Source organism: Eurosta solidaginis, chromosome 3, assembly GCF_040869045.1.
Source record: "Eurosta solidaginis isolate ZX-2024a chromosome 3, ASM4086904v1, whole genome shotgun sequence".
NCBI classification, from domain to species: domain Eukaryota; kingdom Metazoa; phylum Arthropoda; class Insecta; order Diptera; family Tephritidae; genus Eurosta; species Eurosta solidaginis.
The window spans coordinates 48,328,803-48,350,510 of NC_090321.1; the positions used below are offsets into that span (position 1 = coordinate 48,328,803).

At 37.3% G+C, this 21,708-nt stretch overlaps 1 protein-coding gene across 6 annotated transcripts in view; it reads right to left on the minus strand.

Moving 5' to 3' along the window:
* Positions 1–15,195, minus strand: part of RhoGEF2 (Rho guanine nucleotide exchange factor 2) — a 582,225-nt gene extending 567,030 nt beyond the window's left edge. For 5 of the 6 annotated variants that reach the window (XM_067771577.1, XM_067771576.1, XM_067771579.1 and 2 more), the window contains exon 1: positions 14,974–15,195. The gene's annotated coding sequence lies outside the window, so the exon portion shown is untranslated. Of the gene's footprint in view, positions 1–14,470; positions 14,761–14,973 lie in introns of those variants that run through there. The other variant, XM_067771575.1, reaches the window with a different exon arrangement.
* Between the last annotated feature and the right edge of the window lie 6,513 nt (positions 15,196–21,708).

The following is a 21,708-nucleotide window of genomic DNA, read 5'->3' on the forward strand; positions in this document are numbered from 1 at the left end:
ACAAATTTACCGCCGTACAACTTTTCTTACATTTATCCCACAGCTGGTGCATCGTTAAATGCACCACTTTCGTCACCTATACAAAATAGCCAGACACAAATGCTGATGCCAGCCTACAACCGCAAACTTCAAGATTTGCCACAGTTCTCTGGTTCGCCAGAGGAGTGGCCAATGTTTATTATTGCTTTTCGAGAAACCACTAACATGTTTTCGTACACTAATGTTGAAAAGCTACTTACATTGCAGAAATCCCTAAAGGGAGACGCCAGGTCTAATGTCGAATCTCTTTTAATTCATCCCTCAAGCGTGAATGCCTTAATTTCATCGTTGGAATTTCATTTCGGAAGACCGGAGGTGCTTGTTCGTAGTCAAAACTAGAGCATTCCCTTCTATCGCAAGTGGTAAGGTGCATGAAATTGTCAACTTATCTGCAATGGTAACAAATTTAGTCGCATTCCTGGAAAACGCTGGTGCTCTACCTCACCTGTCTAACCCAACACTGCTGGACGAATTGGTAAGTAAATTAACAATTTATAAGCGAGAAGAGTGGGCACGTCACACATTTATTATAAATAAGCCGTACCCCACTATTAGCGATTTTAGTTTATGGTTGCAACAAATTTCAATGTTTGTTGTTAAAGCAACTGAGTTGAACACATCAAATGTCAAATCCGATCAGCTGGTGAATAAAGGTAATAGATCTGTAAAAACTGTGCTTGCCATATCGGAAGGAAAGAGTAAATGCATTTTGTGTAATGAGAACCATAAATTATATCGATGCGAAAAATTTAAAGAATCAAATTATAATGAGCGTTGGGAATTTGTGAAGAAGAATCGTTTATGTTTTTGTTGCCTTTCTGAGGGACATAGCGTTCACAACTGATTACGACGTCGCGCGTGTGGTATATCATCGTACCAAGCTGTTTATCGTTACGACAGTAAACCAAAACCCAATTGGTTGCCTACGATACGGTTACGACCTTAGCGGCACCAATAATCGATTGCATTGATTCTCATAAGATTGGTCGAATCAGCTTTTATAAAGCTGGAGACATTGGTGCTTTATCGGTAACCGTATCGGTAACCTTTTAACAGCTGATTCGACCAACCTTATGAGAATCAATGCAATCAATTATTGGTGCCGCTAAGGTCGTAACCGTATCGTAGCCAACCAATTGGGTTTTGGTTTACCGTCGTAACGATAAACAGCTGATTACGTTAGGGATACGACTACAGCGATACGACATACGGCACCAATGACTCCGGCTTAAGGTTACCGATACGGTTACCGATAAAGCACCAATGTCTGCAGCTTAAACCAGGGTCGGCATTTAGTGGCACAATTGTGCACACTCAATTCACACGTATTCTTATTCTCTTTAGTTTAGTAGTCACCATAGATTAGATTGATACGAATCTTTTGCTTACGCTCTCATATTTTCGCTCTCACGAGGGATTTATCTTCTAGTTGTTGCTGGTAACAATCACAGATAAATCCCTCGCGCCAGCTGAAGCGGGTGCCAGAACAAAAAATGTGCCAGCCAAAACGAAAAACGTGCCAAAAATTTTGGTAAACTTTAGTTTGACCCATAACTGTAGAACAGCGTTCAAAAATTATGGGAAAAAGGATAAAAATACTTGTTTTAGTGTAAGTATTATTAGTTCGAAGGCGGAGGGTAAATATTATTTCCCATTCAAAAGTTATCACTAAAAACAGGTTTTGTAAATATGAACTCCCGATGCAACCAGTCCATTTTGATCACAGAACCTGGAACGCTAGACATGTAGGATAAGCCCTATCCATTAAATAATGTTAACTATTATATCATAGGTCCGATTTACTGAAATTTCAAAAGAATATATGGTTTTCACTGCGAGTTAAATGCAGTTACAATATTTGACCAATTAATTTAATCGAAATGTTAGTTTTACTTAGATTTGTTTATATTTAACTCTAACTAGTCGTATTATTGTAAAATAACTTTAAGGAAATAAATATTTTACGACTATCATTTTATTAAATTATTGAAACTATAATCGCCGATATGTATGTCAAAAATCCCCATTTTCAGATCTATTCATTTTTGTTTGGAGTGGCATCATAGATAAATGTTATAAAAAATGTGCATTTTGACAGCGCTCTCTCGAAACAAAGAGTTGCAAATCCATTCATCTATGGTAGTCACTGAGCATTTGGCGCAGTAACATCGATTGTGTGCGTCTCGCAATGTTGACGAATGTTATTATCAAGCAACAAGCAAAGATCGTTTGTTAATTTTTTCAATGCGCACAAGCGAAAAATATTCAATGTTGACCAATCCTTTTGCGCAAATACAATGTATTTAATTGTATAAACCTTTTCCTTCCCATTGTGCGCATTAAAAATATAATAACAAACAATCTTGTCTTGTTGCTTGCTAATAAGCGAATGAACTAAGCAAACCGACGCATCAAGTGATGTGCGCGATTATCGCGCTCTTACTAACACATCTGCATTTCCAATTTGCCGATGCCTGGTATAAACAATCTGAAGGAGAGCGTACAAACAAAAACATAAACAGAAACTTTCTCAAATTTCTGCCTGTGGAATTGCATGGGCCAAGAGGAAGCATGCAAATCATAGCTTTTATCGATGATGGAGCAAAAGTCCATTATTAGAAGAAGATGTAGCAAGTAAAATTGGTCTCACTGGCGCGAAGGATTTGCTACGCTTAAAATGGTTTGATAATCAGACAACAAGCGAGATTTCTAAACGTGTAAACTTGGAAATCTCAGCTACCAATAACGGTGAAGGTAAGTTTTATATGAAAGGTGTGCGAACTACAAAGAAATTGTTTTTGCCACCACAAACGTTATGCGTAGACAGCTTTAAGCAATTTAATGAGTCAATAAGAGATATTCCAATTGAGAGTTACGTTGACGCAGCCCCCCAAATTTTAATTGGAATGCCGCACACCAATCTCATTAGGCCTTTGAAAGTAGAAAACTTTAACGATGGGTTCACAGTTCATAAAACTAAACTGGGGTGGGTGTTGTTTGGTTCTGATGAATATAATACTGATAACGCTACGGTGTGTCACGTACACATAGATGATAACGATATTAAAGAGTTGCAAAAGCAAGTGGCCGATTATTTTTCACTTGAAGGGTTCAACACAAAGCTAGCGCCAATAAAGTCGGATGCAGATATTAAAGCCGATCGCATTTTACGCAGCACAACTAAATTAATAGGTGATAGGTACGAAACGGGCCTCTTGTGGCACAGTAATAATGTAGGCATGCCAGAAAGTTATGAGGTGGCATTAAAGCGACTTCAGCTGGTCGAACGAAAAATGGCACGCGATACGAATTACTCAGAATGGTATAAAGGGAAGATAAATGAATATTTGGAAAAGGGATATGCCCAAAAATTATCTGAAGTTGAAACGAAACTGCCAAATCCGCGTATATGGTATTTACCCCATTTCGCTGTTTACAATGTAAATAAAGCAAATAAACCACGATTAGTTTTCGACGCTGCAGCTAAGGTTGACAATATGTCATTGAATTCTGCACTTATGAAGGGCCCGCCGAATATCAGCCGATACGATTGCAGTCAATATTATTTAAATTCCGGGAAGGTAAAATAGCTATATGTGGCGACATTAGGGAAATGTTTCACCGCATAAATATTCGCGAGGCAGACCAACATTCCCAGCGGTTTCTTTGGCGTGGGGACAATGTAAATAAAAAACCTGATGTTTACGTTATGCGAGCTATGATTTTTGGCTCTATTTGCTCTCCATGTTCAGCGCAATACGTCAAAAATATAAATGCGCTGACTTTTCAAAACGAAAATCCACGAGCAGTCGAGGCCATTATCAATCGCCACTATATGGATGAATATGTAGATAGTTTCTCTAATATTGAAGAAGGTATAAGCACGACGAAAAAGGCGATTGAAATTCACAGCAAAGCAGGTTTTGAGTTAAGGGGTTTCGTTTCCAACTCTGAGGTGTTGCTCCAATCTATTGATAAATCACTTTTACGCCAATGTAACTCTAAAAATTTATGTAATACATATTCCGAATACGAAAAGGTCCTTGGAATGCATTGGGATGCAAAACGTGATGTATTATATTTTAATTTAACCTTTGCAAGAATACCGAAGCCAGTTTTGGATGGCAGCGTATTCAAAGATCCGGCTACTAAAGTGCAGTTACATATAATTGTAGATGCGAGTGAGCTAGCCTTTGCGGCTGCTGCATACTTCCGCATATGCCATGCTGATAATATTAGTGTAACTTTTGTCGCAGCCAAGTGTCGGTGCAGTCTTTGAAGCCAATGTCAATTCCCCGACTAGAGTTACAAGCTGCGGTGCTAGGAACGCGTTTGAGCAAAGCAATCCATGATAGTCATACGGTTGTACCAGAAACAGCAATATTTTGGTCGGACTCAAAAACAGTCATTCAGTGGATTAGGTCTGAAGCGCGCCAATACAAACAATTTGTGTGCAACCGCATTTCAGAAGTTCTTAATGCATCAAATGTTTCGCAATGGCACTGGGTTCCTGGTACTTTGAACCCAGCTGATGACGCAATGCGACCACAGTTTAACAAGATGTTTGTTGAAAATAGTAAGTGGATTAGTGGAACTGATTTTTGAAAGAACACGAAGACAAATGGCCAATGCTTCCGGCTGCGATTAAAGTGGGCAAAAACGACATCGAGATGAGAACAAATTTTATATACTCCATTAAATTAGATGAAGACGTTATACCTTTTTCTAAATTTCTAAGAGTCATGACCTGGGTCCGATATGCTGTTAAAAGGTTCCGTTCTTTAGTCCAAAATAATATCGAAACGTTTCCACAACCATTAAAGATCACTGCTAAAGATATTAAAGAAACCGAGTTCATGGTGGTTCGACTAGTGCAGGAGGACATATTTGCCGAAGATATAGACACATTAAGGAATGAAGAGCAGCTTTCGAAAAATAGTCCGTTGTACACTTTAACCCCCATAATGGATGACCAAGGAATATTGCTGCTAGGCGGTCGGATCGACAATGCTCAATGCGTAGACTTATCAACCAGACGACCAATTATCCTACCAAAAGCCCACGTTATGTCGTGTTTAGTAGTACGTCATTATCACTTTGAAAGAGGTAGCAGCCCAGATTGAAACGCTGCACAGTCTACTAATTGAGGCCGAAAATTTAATAAATTCTCGTCCGCTTACGCATTTTCCTCTGGAAAGTATTGACGATGATCCATTAAGCTATGTACAAACTCAGATGCTATGAAACATGCAGATTCTCAAGAAACATGTTTGAGAAAACAATGGCGAATTTTGCAATGTCTAAAACAAACCTTTTGGCGCAGATGGGTTCTGGAGTATCTGCCAACATTGACCAGACGCACTAAGTGGTATGAAAGAGTTACTCCAATTAAAGTTGGGGATGTTGTGATTGTGTGTGATGGTAATGAGAATTTGGGCGAGTGGAGGCGTGGAATTGTGCTGGAAGTATTCGTGGCTCCAGATGGGCAGGTAAGGTCGGCATTAGTAAAGACATCGAGTGGCAGCATCAAAGTTAGCTGTAATGGATGTACGAGGTGAACCTCATATCACAGACGCTCCTTCGGTTCACGGGGGGCGGGATGTTAGAAATGGATACGTGGCTTAAGCATATGAAATAATTTTTTGTAACTTTCCTACTTTGTAATACAACCCTGTTTAAGTATAGAGACTGAATTCTAAAAACGGCTTCTTCGAGCTTCACTTTTCACGAATTACTAAAGAGGAAGCACGAAGAAGTAAGTACAAATGAAATTAATTGTTTTAAAATTGGATTTTTGTAATTAATATAAATATTTGACAGATATTAAAACCGACGCTTTAATATAATCAACGTATATCGTGTTCTTAATATTTTCGTGCTAATAATCAGTTGCATTCGCCGCCGCAACACTATTCAACAAATTTTGATCAACTTTAGTCTCCAAAATAGGCCTTTCCTAAAGTGAAATTTTCTCCTGATTCCGAATATGACTTCCATTTTCCTGTGGCAGATCTAGTTTCCGAGATATCCCATTTTTGCAGAACACTACTTCATATAGGTACGGCAAAAATTTGTATTTTTCATTTTTTCGTTTTAAACTGTTGAATTATGCATTATACCAATTCCCATAAACATTTCTTGCCTTCACCTCCCTTAAGTATATTCAGTAGTTTGGCCGCTATGCCAAAAAACGTTCAAAAAATGTTGAAAAAAAACGAAATTTTTTACAAAATTTCAGATTTAACCACTTTAAAATCGGAAAAATTCTATTGACGAAAAAAAGTTAGCCCTCCTATTAGGTAATTTAATTGCGAAAATTTTAAGCATACCAGTACAACAATCAGACGTGCCGTTGAGACTATAGCCCCGTTAATTTGCAGCGTCTATCCTACAATTTTTTATAGAGACAATTTTTATTCAAACTACGTTCTTATTTTTTTATAACGTTTTATTATAGATATATGTTTCCACGTTAAACTATATTCAATTGAGTAATATGAGTATAAATCAGCAATTCAGTAAAAAAAGAACAACGACAACAACATTAAATACATACATATCTACATCTAAAAAAAGTCAAATTGAGCGATTTTACCGTGGTGGTCAATAGTGAGGGACGTGGGTACTTTTAACTACCCGTTTATAATTTTCTGGGTTTGTCTCCCGTATTATTGTCCAGCAATAATCTCCCATCATTTCTTCATTCCAAAAACCTTGGTAACGCTTTTCAAAAATCATAAGGCCTTGGCGAAACCTTTCACCCTGTTCATTACTTTCAGCACCTAGGTTTGCGGGAAAATTATCCAAATGTAAATGCAAAAAATGCATTTTGAGTTGCATTTCATAGCACTGTAGTTTTTCAACAAGGCTTTGACCATCTCTCTATAGTTGGGATATTTGTTGTTGCCAAGAAATCCACTAACGACTTGCTTAAAGCTGTCCCAAGCCGCTGCTTACACTGATGATAAATGATTCGCAAAATTTTCGTCTTTCAGCAACTTTCTAATTTGCGGACCAACAAATATACCTTCTTTTAATTTGGCTTGAGTTATTTTAGGGAAAATTTTCGTTAGGTACTGGAAGGATGGCGCGTCCTTATTTAAAGCCTATACAAAATTTTTCATTAATCCTAATTTGATGTGAAGTGCTGGCAAAATAACTCGTTCGGGATTTACTAAAGGTGGGTTTGCGATATTGAAGGCACCTGGTTCGTACTCAGCTCTTGGTGGCCAGTTTTCCTGAATATAATGGGTTTCTCTAGCACGGCTGTCCCAAAGACTGAGAAAACAGCAATATATAGTGAAACCTCCTTGAAGTCCGAGAATTATAGCTACAACCTGGGATGTATTTCATACACTATTTATTTTAAATTGTACCACCGAAACTGCTTACCTTTAAGTCGGCACAAATTTTCCAATTAAATTGTTTATATTGAATGAGCTCAAGTAAATTGGATATGCTTAAATAAGTTTCTTTAGTATTCTCAGAATGTGCCACTGGTATTGACGGTAACGAATTTCCTTTATGGAGTAATGCTGCTTTTAAACTATGCTTTGAACTGTCTATAAACAAGCGCCAAGCACCCACTTTATTTTCTAATTTTAGTGCTTCAAGTAAACCTTGAACATCATTGCAGTAGCAAATATTTTCACTTTTAGTAAAAAAAGAAGAGAAAGTCTTGTCTCTTTTTCGAAATTTGGAAGTACTTGTCGAAGGGCCCAGGCTGCCCCATTGCTGCAAACGAGATACTAGAACTTCGCTATCAAATTTCGATAATTTCAAATCTCTGGCCAAGTCATTAAGTTCGGCTTGTGAGACTCAATGTGGGACCTCTCCTTCTTTTCACTGTCTGAATTATCTGCTTCGGAGTCACATTCGCTTGAAGCTTCAAAACTTATAGGCGGCCTAGATATGGGTAAGGTATGGTCATGTAGTTTTGGTTTTTTAGCTGATGCCACATTTGGATAACTTATTAATTTCCTCTTTTTTCTCGTTTTACCTTTAGGGTCTATCAGGCAAAAATAGCACTGGTCGTGGTTAAAGGGTTCAGTTCACGTCATTGGAGCACCGAACTTCATGTTATGACCTTTACCCGATACCCATCTCATTAAAGTTAATCTACAGGAGGCGCAAATAAAATGAGGTGTCCAAGATTTATCGAGATTTTTTACATGGAAACCGAAATAATGAAAGTATGCATCTTTGACAGAATTAGTTATTTTCCGAGCTGAGTTTCCGAAAATATAATGTCCGCAAATAAAGCAAAAATCATCCGGATTATTTTTACATTTAAAATCTCTTTTGCAACAAGCCATTTCGTAAACACATCTACCGATATAGTATATATAAATTTGCACTACAATTTGCAAAACAAAATTTACAACAAACAGTAGTGACAATTAAATACTTGATGTCTTTTTAAATTTATTAGACCCTAAGGTAGAGTGACCAAATGAAATGTCTCGCCAATTTTATCAAATACTAAAATTTTAGGATAGATGCTTACAAGTTAACGGGGCTATAGTCTCAACGGCACGTCCGATTGTTGTACTGGTATGCTTAAAATTTTTGTAGTTAAATTACCTACAACATAGGAAGCCTAACTTTTTTCGTCCATAGAATTTTTTCGATTTTAAAGTGGTTAAATCTGAAATTTTGTAAAAAATATCTTTTTTTTCTCAAAATTTTTCCAACGTTTTTGGGCATACTGGCCAAACTACTGAAGATACTGAAAGGAGGTGAAGGCAAGAAATGTTTATGGGAATTAGTATAATGTATAATTCAACAGTTTAAAACGAAAAAATGAAAACTACAAATTTTTGCCCTACCTATATGAATTAGTGTTCTGCAAAATTGGGAATTTTCATAGTTTCGCCGATATCTAGGAAACTAGATCTGCCACATGAAAATGGAAGTCATATTCGGAATCAGGAGAAAATTTTATCATAGGAAAGGCCTATTTTATTTTTTGTCGAGTAGTGTAATTTAAGAACTATACATTTCTCAAAATCTCTCGAAAGTTGGATAATAATTAGAAAGTATTAATGACGTTGGAGGTCAACTCGAAAACTCTAAATTTTACAAAATTTCTCAAAGGTTGGATGTTGATTGGATAACGAAGTTGGATATCAACTCGAGAACTATCTGGTTTAAGAATAATTAAATAACGTTGTTTGATATCACCTCCGGAACTAGATATACATATATTTCGCTGAGGAAATATTTTTACATGTCGTATCTACAAATTATCTAGATAAAAGCACTGTTAATACAACAACAACAACAACAACAACGACAACAATATCTAGATAATAAAAAACCAATGTTGCCGCACAATAAAGCCTACCCCAAAGACGGCCTCAAACTGTGATTGAAAAACTGCTCAGTAGTTTAACTGGAGTTGAAATTTGACTAGAGTGGCAACACTTTGGTCTTTATAGGCCCATTGTGAAACCACACGGATTTGTTCCTACTCTCCTAATCAAACCACTTCGTTGAGTTTGTGAAGCTAACTAAGCGTCGTGTATTGACCTCAGCTATATCAGTCAGATCTACAGGAAACATCTTGCCCATGAAACGTTTCCTTTTTCTACCGAGCGCTGGACATTCGCAAAGTAGATGTCTAACAGTTTCAGGCTCTTCTTCGTTGCCGCAGCTTCTACAATAATCATTAAATGGAGCGCCAATCCTTTCCGCATGCGGTCCAATACAGATGTGACCAGTGAGAAGACCCACAACTAAGGAAATATCCCTCTTACGGAGGGTGAGAAGCTCACGCGATCTCTTCTCATTCCATTCCGACCATGTGAGTTTTGCCATGTGGCATCCATCATGATGCTTCCACCTAGCTCCCGTTTCCATCAATAGAGCCTCCTTTATCTTGAGCTTGCAGGTGGAGAGCGGCATGCCCAACCTCTTCCAGGATGGCGAAAGTGGAAGGGAGGTACCCTTTCTGGCAAGCTCATCCGCCATCTCATTACCTGGTATGCCCCTATGCCCCGGAACCCATACCAGATGCAGAGAGTAAACTGTTCAGCCATCACGGTAAGTGATCTGCGACAGCCTACTACAGTTTCAGAATTAGTTGTGACAGAGTCAAGCGCTTTCAGCGCTGCTTGACTGTCTGAGAAAATATAAATGTGCCTCTGATAGACTACCTTCTGTCTTAGGCAGTCCACAGCGTCTTGTATGGCTACAAGCTCGGCTTGAAATACGCTGCAGTGATCCGGAAGGCGAAACGATCTTTGTATGCAGAATCTGTCTAAAATCTCAGTATGGTTGCAGTGAGACCATGTAGTCAGTTTTCTCAGCCTAATAGCTGCACATGTTGCATATTTAATGCCTACTATATCTATGGGTAGTAGTCAGTATTACATTCATAGCCTCCGTGGCCTTAATGACACGCTCCGTGGTGTTTTGTGTCCAGTTCAGTTTCTTATCAAGTGTGAGCCCTAGATAGTTGGCGGACTCACTTATCCTTAGCACTGTGTTCGCAAGCACCGGAGTTGAGAGAGTTGGTATCTTATACGTCCTCGTAAAGAGCAATATATCTATGGGTAGTAGTCAGTATTACATTCATAGCCTCCGTGGCCTTAAGGACACGCTCCGTGGTGGTTTGTGTCCAGTTCAGTTTCTTATCAAGTGTGAGCCCTAGATAGTTGGCGGACTCACTTATCCTTAGCACTGTGTTCGCAAGCACCGGAGTTGAGAGAGTTGGTATGTTATACGTCCTCGTGAAGAGCACCAGCTTCGTTTTATTTGGATTCACGCTCATACCATTATCAGCGGCCCATACTTCTACCCTCCTTTGTTCCACCTGCATCATAACGCTGAGAGTTTGTGGAAACTTCCCACTTATCACCAAGGTAAGGTCGTCAGCATACGCTATAGCTTTACAGCCCCACCCCTCCTCCATGTCCCTTAGCAGCTGATTCGCCGCCAAGACCCACAGTGGAGGGGATAAGACTCCACCTTGAGGAGTTCCCCTACTGACGAACCTGCTCATCGATACCCATACAAGGCCTGCCTGTACTATACTGCATATCAGCAATTGGTGTACAAGCTTCACCAGCCGAGATTCGATGCCCAGGTCTGTCAGTACTTTAGTGATTGAGTCAGGTTTGATGTTACTGAACGCTCCTTCTATGTCTATGCACGATGTAATTTCGTGCAATGCCGTTTTCGTTGATTTACCCTTCATATAGGCATGTTGTGCTTCGGAGAGTTGGTCATTCACAGCCTCCTTGATATATGTTTCCAGCAGCCTCTCCATCACCTTTAGTTGAAACGAAGATGGGCTGATGGGTCTGAAGTCTCTAGGTTTCGCGTGGCCTCTTTGCCTGCCTTGGGAATAAATACCGCTTTAGATGTTTTCCTTATACGCGGAATGTGGTTCAGCTTAGCTTAACCAACTACTGAAAACCGGGCCTTATTCGAGCTTTTCTGTCGGTTTTTTTTTCCCTCAAATATGTATATTTCATAATTGAATGCATTAAAGTAGATATATAGTATGTTTGCATTTGTCTCTTAATTCACACATTTTTATTCTATTTATTAGTTGCACATCTATATTTAAATTGAAAAATGGCCACACAAATATTTGATAAGTATATGTATTAAGTTTTGTTTCTTAGCATCTTCTATTACATATGTACATACATATATATAAAATAATAAAAAATAATAAAAACAATAGATGAAATCATCGTTGAGTAGCGTCTCGTCAGCAGCAACTGGTTCTAGATGTGTGCTTTCAAACATCAAAGCCACTGTATGTGCTCGTTTTGTACCACACCAACCGTTTACCGCACCGTAACTGTTCTCTTCATCCCTTTCTATACACATAGGTAACCAGCAAACAAAATAAAAAATATCTCACTCTCTCATCAACAACTCTTTTTGAAAACGTATGCGATATATCTGCATTCTACGTTTTGTTAGTTATTGGGCTTTTTATGACCACGTTTGTTCTCATTTCTGCCAACGCGCCTTACCAGTCTTTACCTTTTAACCCCCCCCTAAACACCTGGCGCCCCTTTGTTGTACTCAACCCACCATCAGTGTGTTACTGTTAAGACAATTCGTTCATATTTCTACTTTTTTTGTCTCCTTCAATTCAGGTTTTGGTCGTCGTTTAAGAGCTTGTTTTGGGGTTATATGAATGCTTATGAGTTGCCCAGCACAAAAACACTGGCATAGAAAAAATATTAAATGTGTAAAAAAGCAAAAAAAGTAGTGTATGTATATTTTGGGGAAAAAACTGGTATCCGAAATGCATAAATGTGTTAAGAAAAAGAACACTAGTGGATAGCAAATTTAGCACACCCATTAATAAATATTTAGCCCCGGTTTATCAGTAGTTGGTTAAGCTAAGCTTAAACTAAGTTTGCTTAAACTCTAGTCAAATTTAAACTCCAGTTAAACTACTGAGCAGTTTTTCAATCACAGTTTAAAGCCGCCTTTGGGGTATGTTCTTTTGTGCGGCAACATTGGTTTTTTTATTGTTGTTGTTGTTGTATTTACAGTGATTTTGATAATTTGTAGATAGATAATTTGTAGATACGACAAGAGCTGGATTTTGTTTACCAAACAAACATGGAAAAAATTCTCGGGCGAAATATATATGTATCTAGTTCCGGAAGTGATATCTACCATCATTATTTAATTATTCTTAAATCAGGTAGTTATTTAATTATTCTTTAATCAGGCAGGTTACTCCCCGAAGGCTTTGGGGAGTGTTATCGATGTGATGGTTCTTTGCCGGATACAGATCCGGTACGCTCCGGTAACACAGCACCCTTATGGTACTAGCCGGACCATCTCGTGAACGATTTATATGACCACTTTAAACCTTCAGGCCATCCCTCCCTCCCATGAGGAGCTTGGGGTCGCCAGAGCCTCGTCTGTTAGTGAAACGGGATTCGCCGCCCGAATGTGAGGTTGACAATTGGGTTGGAGAAGCTATATATATTGCGCTACACTCTCTCACGCTCTTATTATGGTCCTCCCCTGTTGAAAAAGCAAGTTTCCTTGGACTCCCGTTAGAGGACTTTGATGACAATTTGTGATTCACCCCAGCGGGTTAGGGGATCAGAATATACCCGCGGTAGGTATGCCTGTCGTAAGAGGCGACTAAAATACCAGATTCAAGGGGCTGTGTAGCGCAACCTTTCAGGTTGCCAGCGCAATATATAGCTTCTCCAAACCCAATTGTCAACCTCACCTATCCGCGGCGAATCCTGTTTCACTAACAGACGAGGCTCTGGCGACCCCAAGCTCCTCATGGAACTTGGAGGTAGGGAGGGATGGAATGGCCTGAAGGTTTAATGTGGCCACATAAATCGTTCCCGAGATGGTCGGGCTAGCACCTTAATGGTGCTATGGTACCGGAGCGTACCGGATTTGTATCCGGCAAAGGACCATCACATCGATAACACTCCCCAAAGCCTTCGGGGAGCAACCTTATCGCTACAACAACAACAACAACAACAATTTGTGATTGGTCGCACCTATTGGATGGGGCAAAGCACTGCTACAACAACAATCTATTTGGTATTTTAGTCGCCTCTTACGAAAGGCATACCCACCGGGGGTATATTCTAACCCCCTGTTGTAAATTATTACCGTTTTCCAAAGTTATTGAAATTTGCTTGACATTTTCTCTAGGAATCGGCTGCGAGCCGACTTATCGACATCAGTTTCGGCCAGCTCCAATGTTTTGCCGATTAATCGGCATCGACCTCTAAAAAAAAACCTGGCATCGGTCGGACACTTATATGATGTTCTTAACTTTCAACGCCTAAGTCCTTCGCAAAGCGTTTTATGACAACCGCGGTTAAGATATTAACATATGACGCATTTGTGTGTCAAAGTGGAAGGATTCGTTCCAAACTGGTTCTTACTATATGGACTTACTCCATAAGCAGCACGTTTAGCCGTAGCCGGGGTTTGGGGCAGAAACTCTTTATGTAAAAAATAAAAAAAAAGCTTCATGTCTCCTACTGTTTTCTCTACGTTTTCACATTTTCTCAACACTCAAAATCCTATGGAAATTGTGCCCTCATTAAATCTGTTAAAGAATCATAACTACCGTTGCTTGATATACATATATACATACATATGTATGTACCTACATCATTTTAATTTACTAAAATAGATTTTAATTATTTTCAGCTTAATTACTGTACAAGTACAAATTAATCAAATGTCAGCATTTTTTTGCCGGCGACTTAAAATGAAAACACTGTATAATTACATGAGGCCACACACGAACGCAAAATATACCAACGACTAGATCACCCGCGCCAAGTACAAAAACAAATATGTACATACATTGTTCAATAAAGCAATAACGCACTCCCGGCCGCAAAGCAATTTGCACATCAAACTAAATAGCAAACTTGGTATAAAAAACATATACTTGCTCACGCACACATTCAAATTTGAACTTTTGACTCTTCTTTCCCTCTATAGTTCGTTTATGCTTATCTGCACATCTACATACATGCAATATTTCTTTTACTTTTCTACTTTATACACATTCTTCCAAAAACACACAATTTGCACAATTTTTTTTTTTTAACAAACTTCAACGAGGAAGATCTTCGATGATTTTTTATTTTAAATTAAGAATTGAAAACTCTATTGGATTGGCAATTTTCTCTTCCTCTATCCTTCTTCTGCATCTACATCATATTTTTGCTTTTTACTTCTTCCTCCCATGATCATCCAATTTTTCCTACTATCCACTTTTCATTCTTTCATTAATTTTTTGTGCATGTATGCATGAACATATGTATGTATGTATTTACTTTTCAGTGATCTTTGCTAAGACATTTTTTTTAATTTGCTTTTACATTGGTGCTTCTTTATGATTTAATGCACTGCATTTTGATGCATTTTTCTTTTCGCGATCACAATTATAGATTTACATACCACGTTCTACACTTTGCGTTTATTTAAATACCATCTACTACTTGATCATCCAACAAGTGGCGGCCATGTTTGGTTTTATCTTATTGTTGTTCACAAATTTTTGTTACTTGTGTTTTTGTTGCAAAACATATATGCTGCTTTGTTGCTGTACTATAGTGGACACTTTTAATACGTATAGCGTTCATCATATCGCGCTAAACAAATCACGCGCGAAATACAACATTTGACGACCGAATGAATACTGACAAACAAAATGCAATAGAAAAATGAATAAGCAAACAATTTCGCATTGGGATGGGTCTAAAGAATACCAAATGCATACATTTTTTGTTCCAAATTTGTTGTGGATAAATGGCAAATCTACGAAAAGTGACACTTTCTTATATCATTTTTATACTCAGCGTGCTTTGCACACAGAGTATATTAACTTTGATTGCATAACGGTTGGTTGTACAGGTATAAAGGAATCGAGATAGATATAGACTTCCATATATCAAAATCATCAGTGTCGAAAAAAAAATTTGATTGAGCCATGACCGTCCGTCCGTCCATCTCTCCGTTAACACGATAACTTGAGTAAATATTGAGGTATCTTTACCAAATTTGGTACACGAGCTTACCTGGACCCGAGAATAGATTGGTATTGAAAATGAGCGAATGATAACCACGCCCACTTTTTTATATATATAACATTTTCGAAAACAAAAAAACCTGATTATTTAGTAAATAATACACCTAGAATGTTGAAATTTGACGTGTGGACTGATATTGACTCTTGATAAAAATTTGAAAAAAAAATTTAAATGGGCGTGGCTTCGCCAACTTGTGATAAAATCACTTTTACAAATATTATTAATCATAAATCAAAAATTGTTAAACCTATCGTAACCAAATTCGGCAGAGATGTTGCCTGTACTATAAGGTATGCTTTGAAGAAAAATTAACGAAATCGATTAAGGACACGCCCACTTTTATATAATAGATTTTTAAAATAAGCTATATCGTTGCAAAAAAAGAGCTTTATATCAATTATATTTCATTTCCCAAGTGGATTTATAACAATAAATAGGAAAAACTTCAAATTTAAAAAAGATGGGCGTGGCACCGCCCCTTTTAGGAGTAAGCAATTTTCTATGTTTCGGGAGCCATAACTGGAAGAAAAATTAATGGATTGTAATAAAATTGGGTACACAGATTTTCTCTATAGTAGAAAATATTTCTAGTAAAAATGGACGGGATCGGTTAAAGATCACGGCAACTTAGATATAAAACAAGTTTAAAAGGGTCGTAGACTAGAATAATAAGCTATAACTTAGCAAAAAATAGTTTTGAATCAATGATATATCACTTACTAAGTTTTATTGTAAGAGAAAATGGGGAGACATTTTTTTAAATGGGCTGTGCCACATGTTATATAGAAAAGTTATTTATCTGAAATGAAATGTGCAATTGAAACTCACACTGAATATATAATGTTCGGTTATATCCGAGCTTAGACACATGTACTTGCTTCTTTTAAGTTCTTAAATCCTTCCTCTAAATTTTGAAGTACTATATCTTTCCTTATTTTAAGATTTTTACCTATAATTTCTTTAACTCAAGGTTCGATTCGAGCTCAAGGCCAGAACAATAATTTTTTTGCCAGTCAAACAAAACACCGCTGTATAGCTAAATGATTAGCGCAGCATGCCTAAAGCGTACTGATGATGAAGGCTTAGCACCCTTCGAAATGGATCTATCTGCGCAGCTATGGCAGGTTGTCTGAAAAATTTTCTACTTACATACTATTCCAAAAACCAAATACAATTTTTCAAATTTAGAAAAATTAAAAAAATAACAATATTTATCATTAGAAAAAAAAATTATTGTTCTGACCTTGAGCTCGAATCGAACCTTGAATCATTTATCAATAGACCGATAAAAACAAAAACAATTATAATTTCTTTGTTCACGAAATTATCACAGATTTTAAACAAAATATTTAAGTGCAACCAATTAACAAGTACAAATTTTAATCGGCCTCATTCTGACGACTAAAAGCTCATTCTTATGCATTATGAGTAGATTGCACGTATTTTTATGGAGAACTGGTAGATTGACCGACCCTGCGCCATCTGAAATGAAAAAGTAGCCAACTTGCAAACTTTTGCTGCAAGCAAAGCGTAAGAAAAATTTGACATTTAAGGATGCTGGCACACTTTGCAAATGAAATTATTTTTCCTACTCGTTGGAGACTTTTGTAATATTTTTCGCAATTATAAACTGCGAAAGTTGATATGTGAATGGGCAAGGCGAAATAAAGTTCAATTGCCAAGTCTGAAGTTCCTTCACATTTATAAACGGAACATTCTGGTTGTTTGTGGCAATTGGTATGCTTAAGCTTCTGTTAAACGCATCTATATGAAACATTTCATTGTACCGTGGCCTTTTAGTGGTTTTCGAATAGGTAGCAGTATGTGGACAAGAGTTAAAAATTTAATTAGTTTTTACCACGCCGTTTTTGTTGAGTATTTTGATTTTGAACTTCTTTAAGGCAGAGTTTACAGAGCGGATCTAACCCGACCCGGCATAAAAATGCCTCCTATATGTATTCGTGCCATGTTTGTGTTTATTTTGACGTTTGTATTAAATCAATTCTTTTTCCAAAAATCGTAATGTGTACCTTGCGCATACTTACTTAATTGGCGCTTAACCGTTTAAACGGTTATGGCCGTCCAACAAGGCACGCCAGTCGCTCCTCTATGCCAACCGGCGGCAATTGGCCACACCAAGGGAGTTTAACTCGTTTTCCACCTTGTCCTTCCAACGGAGTGGGAGCTGCCTTCTACCTCTGCTTCCATGGGCGGGTTCTGATAGAAACACTCTTTTGACCGGAGCGTCATCTTTCATTCGCATAACATGACCTAACCAGCGCAGCCGCTGCGTTTTAATTCGCTGGACTATGTTTATGTCTGCGCATAGCTCGTACAGATCATCATTAAATCTTCTTGCGCATAAGACTGCATAAATATATATGAAGGAAATAACCAAAACTAGCTCATAAAAAACATTCTGCAAGAATTGTTTGCTTTAGGAAACATCCTTTTTTCGCAAACTGAGATAAGGCCAAATTAAATTTCTTTAACCCTAGCGCCATAGTCGTAACCATACCCACATCCAATGTGATCGATTAATGGTGCCTTAGCTCAAAATCGTGAAAATTTCATAAAAATTAAAAAAATGCAAAAAAATACAAACATATTCCACAAAAAATAAGTTTCTTAGTCAAAACGTATTCAAAACAATAAATAAAATATACAATAAGTTAATAAATTCACCAAATCAAATATTTTTAGGTTATGGATACAAAACCAAAAACCAATTGGTTGGCTATGGTATGGTTATGGCGTTAGTGTTATCGTGTGGCACCATTAATCGATTACATTGATTTCCATAAGGTATGTTCGATCAGCTGTTTTATTTGGTTATGGTTTTATGGTTATAAGTCACCATTAATTAGCCCTATAAGCAGTACATTTTTATATAAACGGACCAGACAAGACTAAAGGAAAAGGATCCAATTTAAAATAAAATGAATCGAGTTGGCAGCCATAGTCTTGAAGATTCAGCAGAGTTGCATTTGTATGAAAGAAAGCAACATAGGTGCGGATAAAATTGTTGTTACTTCAATTACGTTTTGTAGTGATTGATGGGGTGTAATACGTGTTAATTTGTCTCATTTTGAAAAATTTAATGGTTCAAAATCAATTAATTTTATACACCAAAACATATTTGGTATAACTTATAAATGCAACCAGTTCATTTTGATCGCAGAACCTGGAACGTCAGACATGCAGGATAAGCCCTATCCATTAAATGATGTTAACTATTATATCGTAGGTCCGATTTACTGAAATTTCAAAAGAATATTTGGTTTCCACTGTGAGTTAAATGCGTTACAATATTTGACTAATTAATTTAATCAAAATGTAAGTTTTACTTAGATTTGTTCATATTTAACTCAAACTAGTCGTATTATTGTAAAATAAGTTTAAAGAAATGAATACTTTACGACCACCATTTTATTAAATGATTGAAACTATAATCGCCGAAATGAATGTCAAAAACCCCCATATTCAGATCTATTCATTTTTGTTTGAAGTGGCATCATTGACAAAAATGTGCATTTTGACAGCGCTTTCTCGAGTTGCAAATCCATTCATCTATGCATGGTTCAACTCATGGCGGAACGATACAAGGTGGCAGCATGGTGACATACCTACAAACATAAATGAAAATTCCATGTACTTTGTTTTTGTAAATTCGATGGACAAATGTCAAAATTGTACGCGCCGGAAGTTGCTGTATCAAATCAAATAAAAAAAAGTTTATAATCAGCTGTCCAATGCTGTCACCTTGTATCGTTCCGTAATGGTTCAACTATATCATTTTGAATCAAACTAAGTGCGATATCTTATCCTTCAAATGCCTGACAAGTTGTTTAATATGGCTGCTTTTAAGAGTTTTGACAGGGTGTTCAATATGGCGGCTCATAGCGCCGGCCATCTTCAACTGGTGATATAAAGAGATACACAATGAGACAGCATTAGCCAATTACAAATCAGGTGATCCAATCACTTTGGAATTTTGACGTCTATGCAGAAGATAGCACACTTAGTTTGATTTACAATGAACTATGTGGTTGGCTCATCTGTACAATAACAAAATATGTCTATTCAAATTTTCAAAATCTGTGTATTGGTGTTGGTGCGAATGGTATGGAATGGAAACATAAACTTAACAGTTTATGTATGTGTAAGAAAATGTTGCCAACATTGTAAACTTTACCAAGTAGCGCAACTAACAGCTGATCGTTCAAAATTTGCACACACACACAAACATCACTAGTGGCCATATTACGGAAATCTTAGGGAAATTGAGGTTAAATTTTTAAACAGACATAAAATGTTATAATTTTGGAATATATAGCATCTAGAACACCTTAATTGCAGTAATTGAAAGAAAATGTTTGCTTATACTCAAGTATTTAATTATTTTTTTTAAATTTATCTTTAATGTTGATGCAATGATTGAAGTTATATTAATCCAATGCAACTCTGCTCTTCCTACTGTTCTTCATTCCACCCCATTCGAGTGTCTCTTTCACTGAATTCGAGTGTCCTCCACTCTATTCGCAACATAACCTCAATTTAAGCTGCCAAACTATTTAGTTGCCAATGTGTTGGTTTCATTTTGAGTTTGCCATCTCCTTTTGACAATCCCATCGGCCATCCAATGAAATAAATCAGCCGGAGAGAGCCAACCATATAATTGAACCATGCATCTATGTTAAGAACCACAGTACGGATGAATTTTTCTTTACAGAGTTGCATGCAATATGCTAATGGCCTGAATACAATCGAAGCCGTCAATATGGCGATGTTTCGTAGCAGATTATAAGTTACTAATTTTGATATTGTAACGAATTTACTGCAATTCCCCTTATTTGCAATCTTCTGCTAACGTTCGTATCGCTAAATTGTTGAATAAATAACTCCAATATTGAATAATGGAAAAATAGCCTTTATTAAAGTACTTCACAATAACACTTATACTTTGCAAGGAATAGCTTGCTTAATAACCAAACTGATTGATAGCTCAAATGAAACTGACTTCTCGCCTCCACTGTTGTCGCCCTTTTATACTGTCCGACCTCCTTGTTGAATATTTCTAGGCTTTTCTAATTCCAGAACTTACAAGTTAGTTATAAATTTCATGCATGTGCTTGTGCGTTGCCTCTCAGCTGCGTATACGTACATATGTGTAGACATAATAGGGCCGTTCCATAGGTTTATCGAGCTCTGGCTCTGGCTCGAATCTCATTGGAACGATCTAGATCAACTTTATGAGAGCTGGCAGCACTAATATAAAACATCTGTTTTGTAGAAAATAAGATGAAACGTACACAAAATTTTAAGATACTGATAGAATTATTACCATTTAAATAGTTTCGCACGTAAGCAAACTGTTTATTTTCCTTACATCATCTTCAAGTTGTTTACTCTTTCAGTGTTTTTGCTCTTAAATATGGCGAGATCTTTTATGTATACACAAATGTACACGTATTTAGTTCAGTGCTACAATGGCTCAACTATATGGTTGGCTCATCTCACCAGCTGATTTTATTTTTTTCATTTCACTGGAGTAGGGATTGTCAGAAGGAGATGGTAAACTTAAAAAGAAACCAACGAATTTACAACATTTTCTTACTACTTACAAATGCTGCTAAGTTTTATGTTTTCATTCCATTCCATTCGTCTAACACCATCACGCTAATTTTGGCAATGTGAACAAAGGTATGTTATTGCTGTAGAGATGAGCCAACCATATAGTTGAGCCATGAGTGCTACCAACTCAAAAGTGGTAGCTGTCAAAAAATCTACTACAGAAAACGAAACGAACAGAACTGCTATACGGATCAGAAATTGAACCAGATAAATATCAGGATCACAACGTTGTTGTTGCATTTGCATGTTAAATTTCTATCCGCGTGTAAAAAAACGCGTATCTTCGCTTAGATAATGCTTAGGAGACCCATCTAGCGGCTGTGGTTAAACAACTAGCTACAGCAACAGGGTGTACCGAAAAGCGGAGACGGAACGCTCTGATGGCCATAGGGTATAACATATAGCTGAATCAGTTGCGATGAATTGTGGACACACATAGAATACATAGAATTAGTGTAGAGGGTGACAC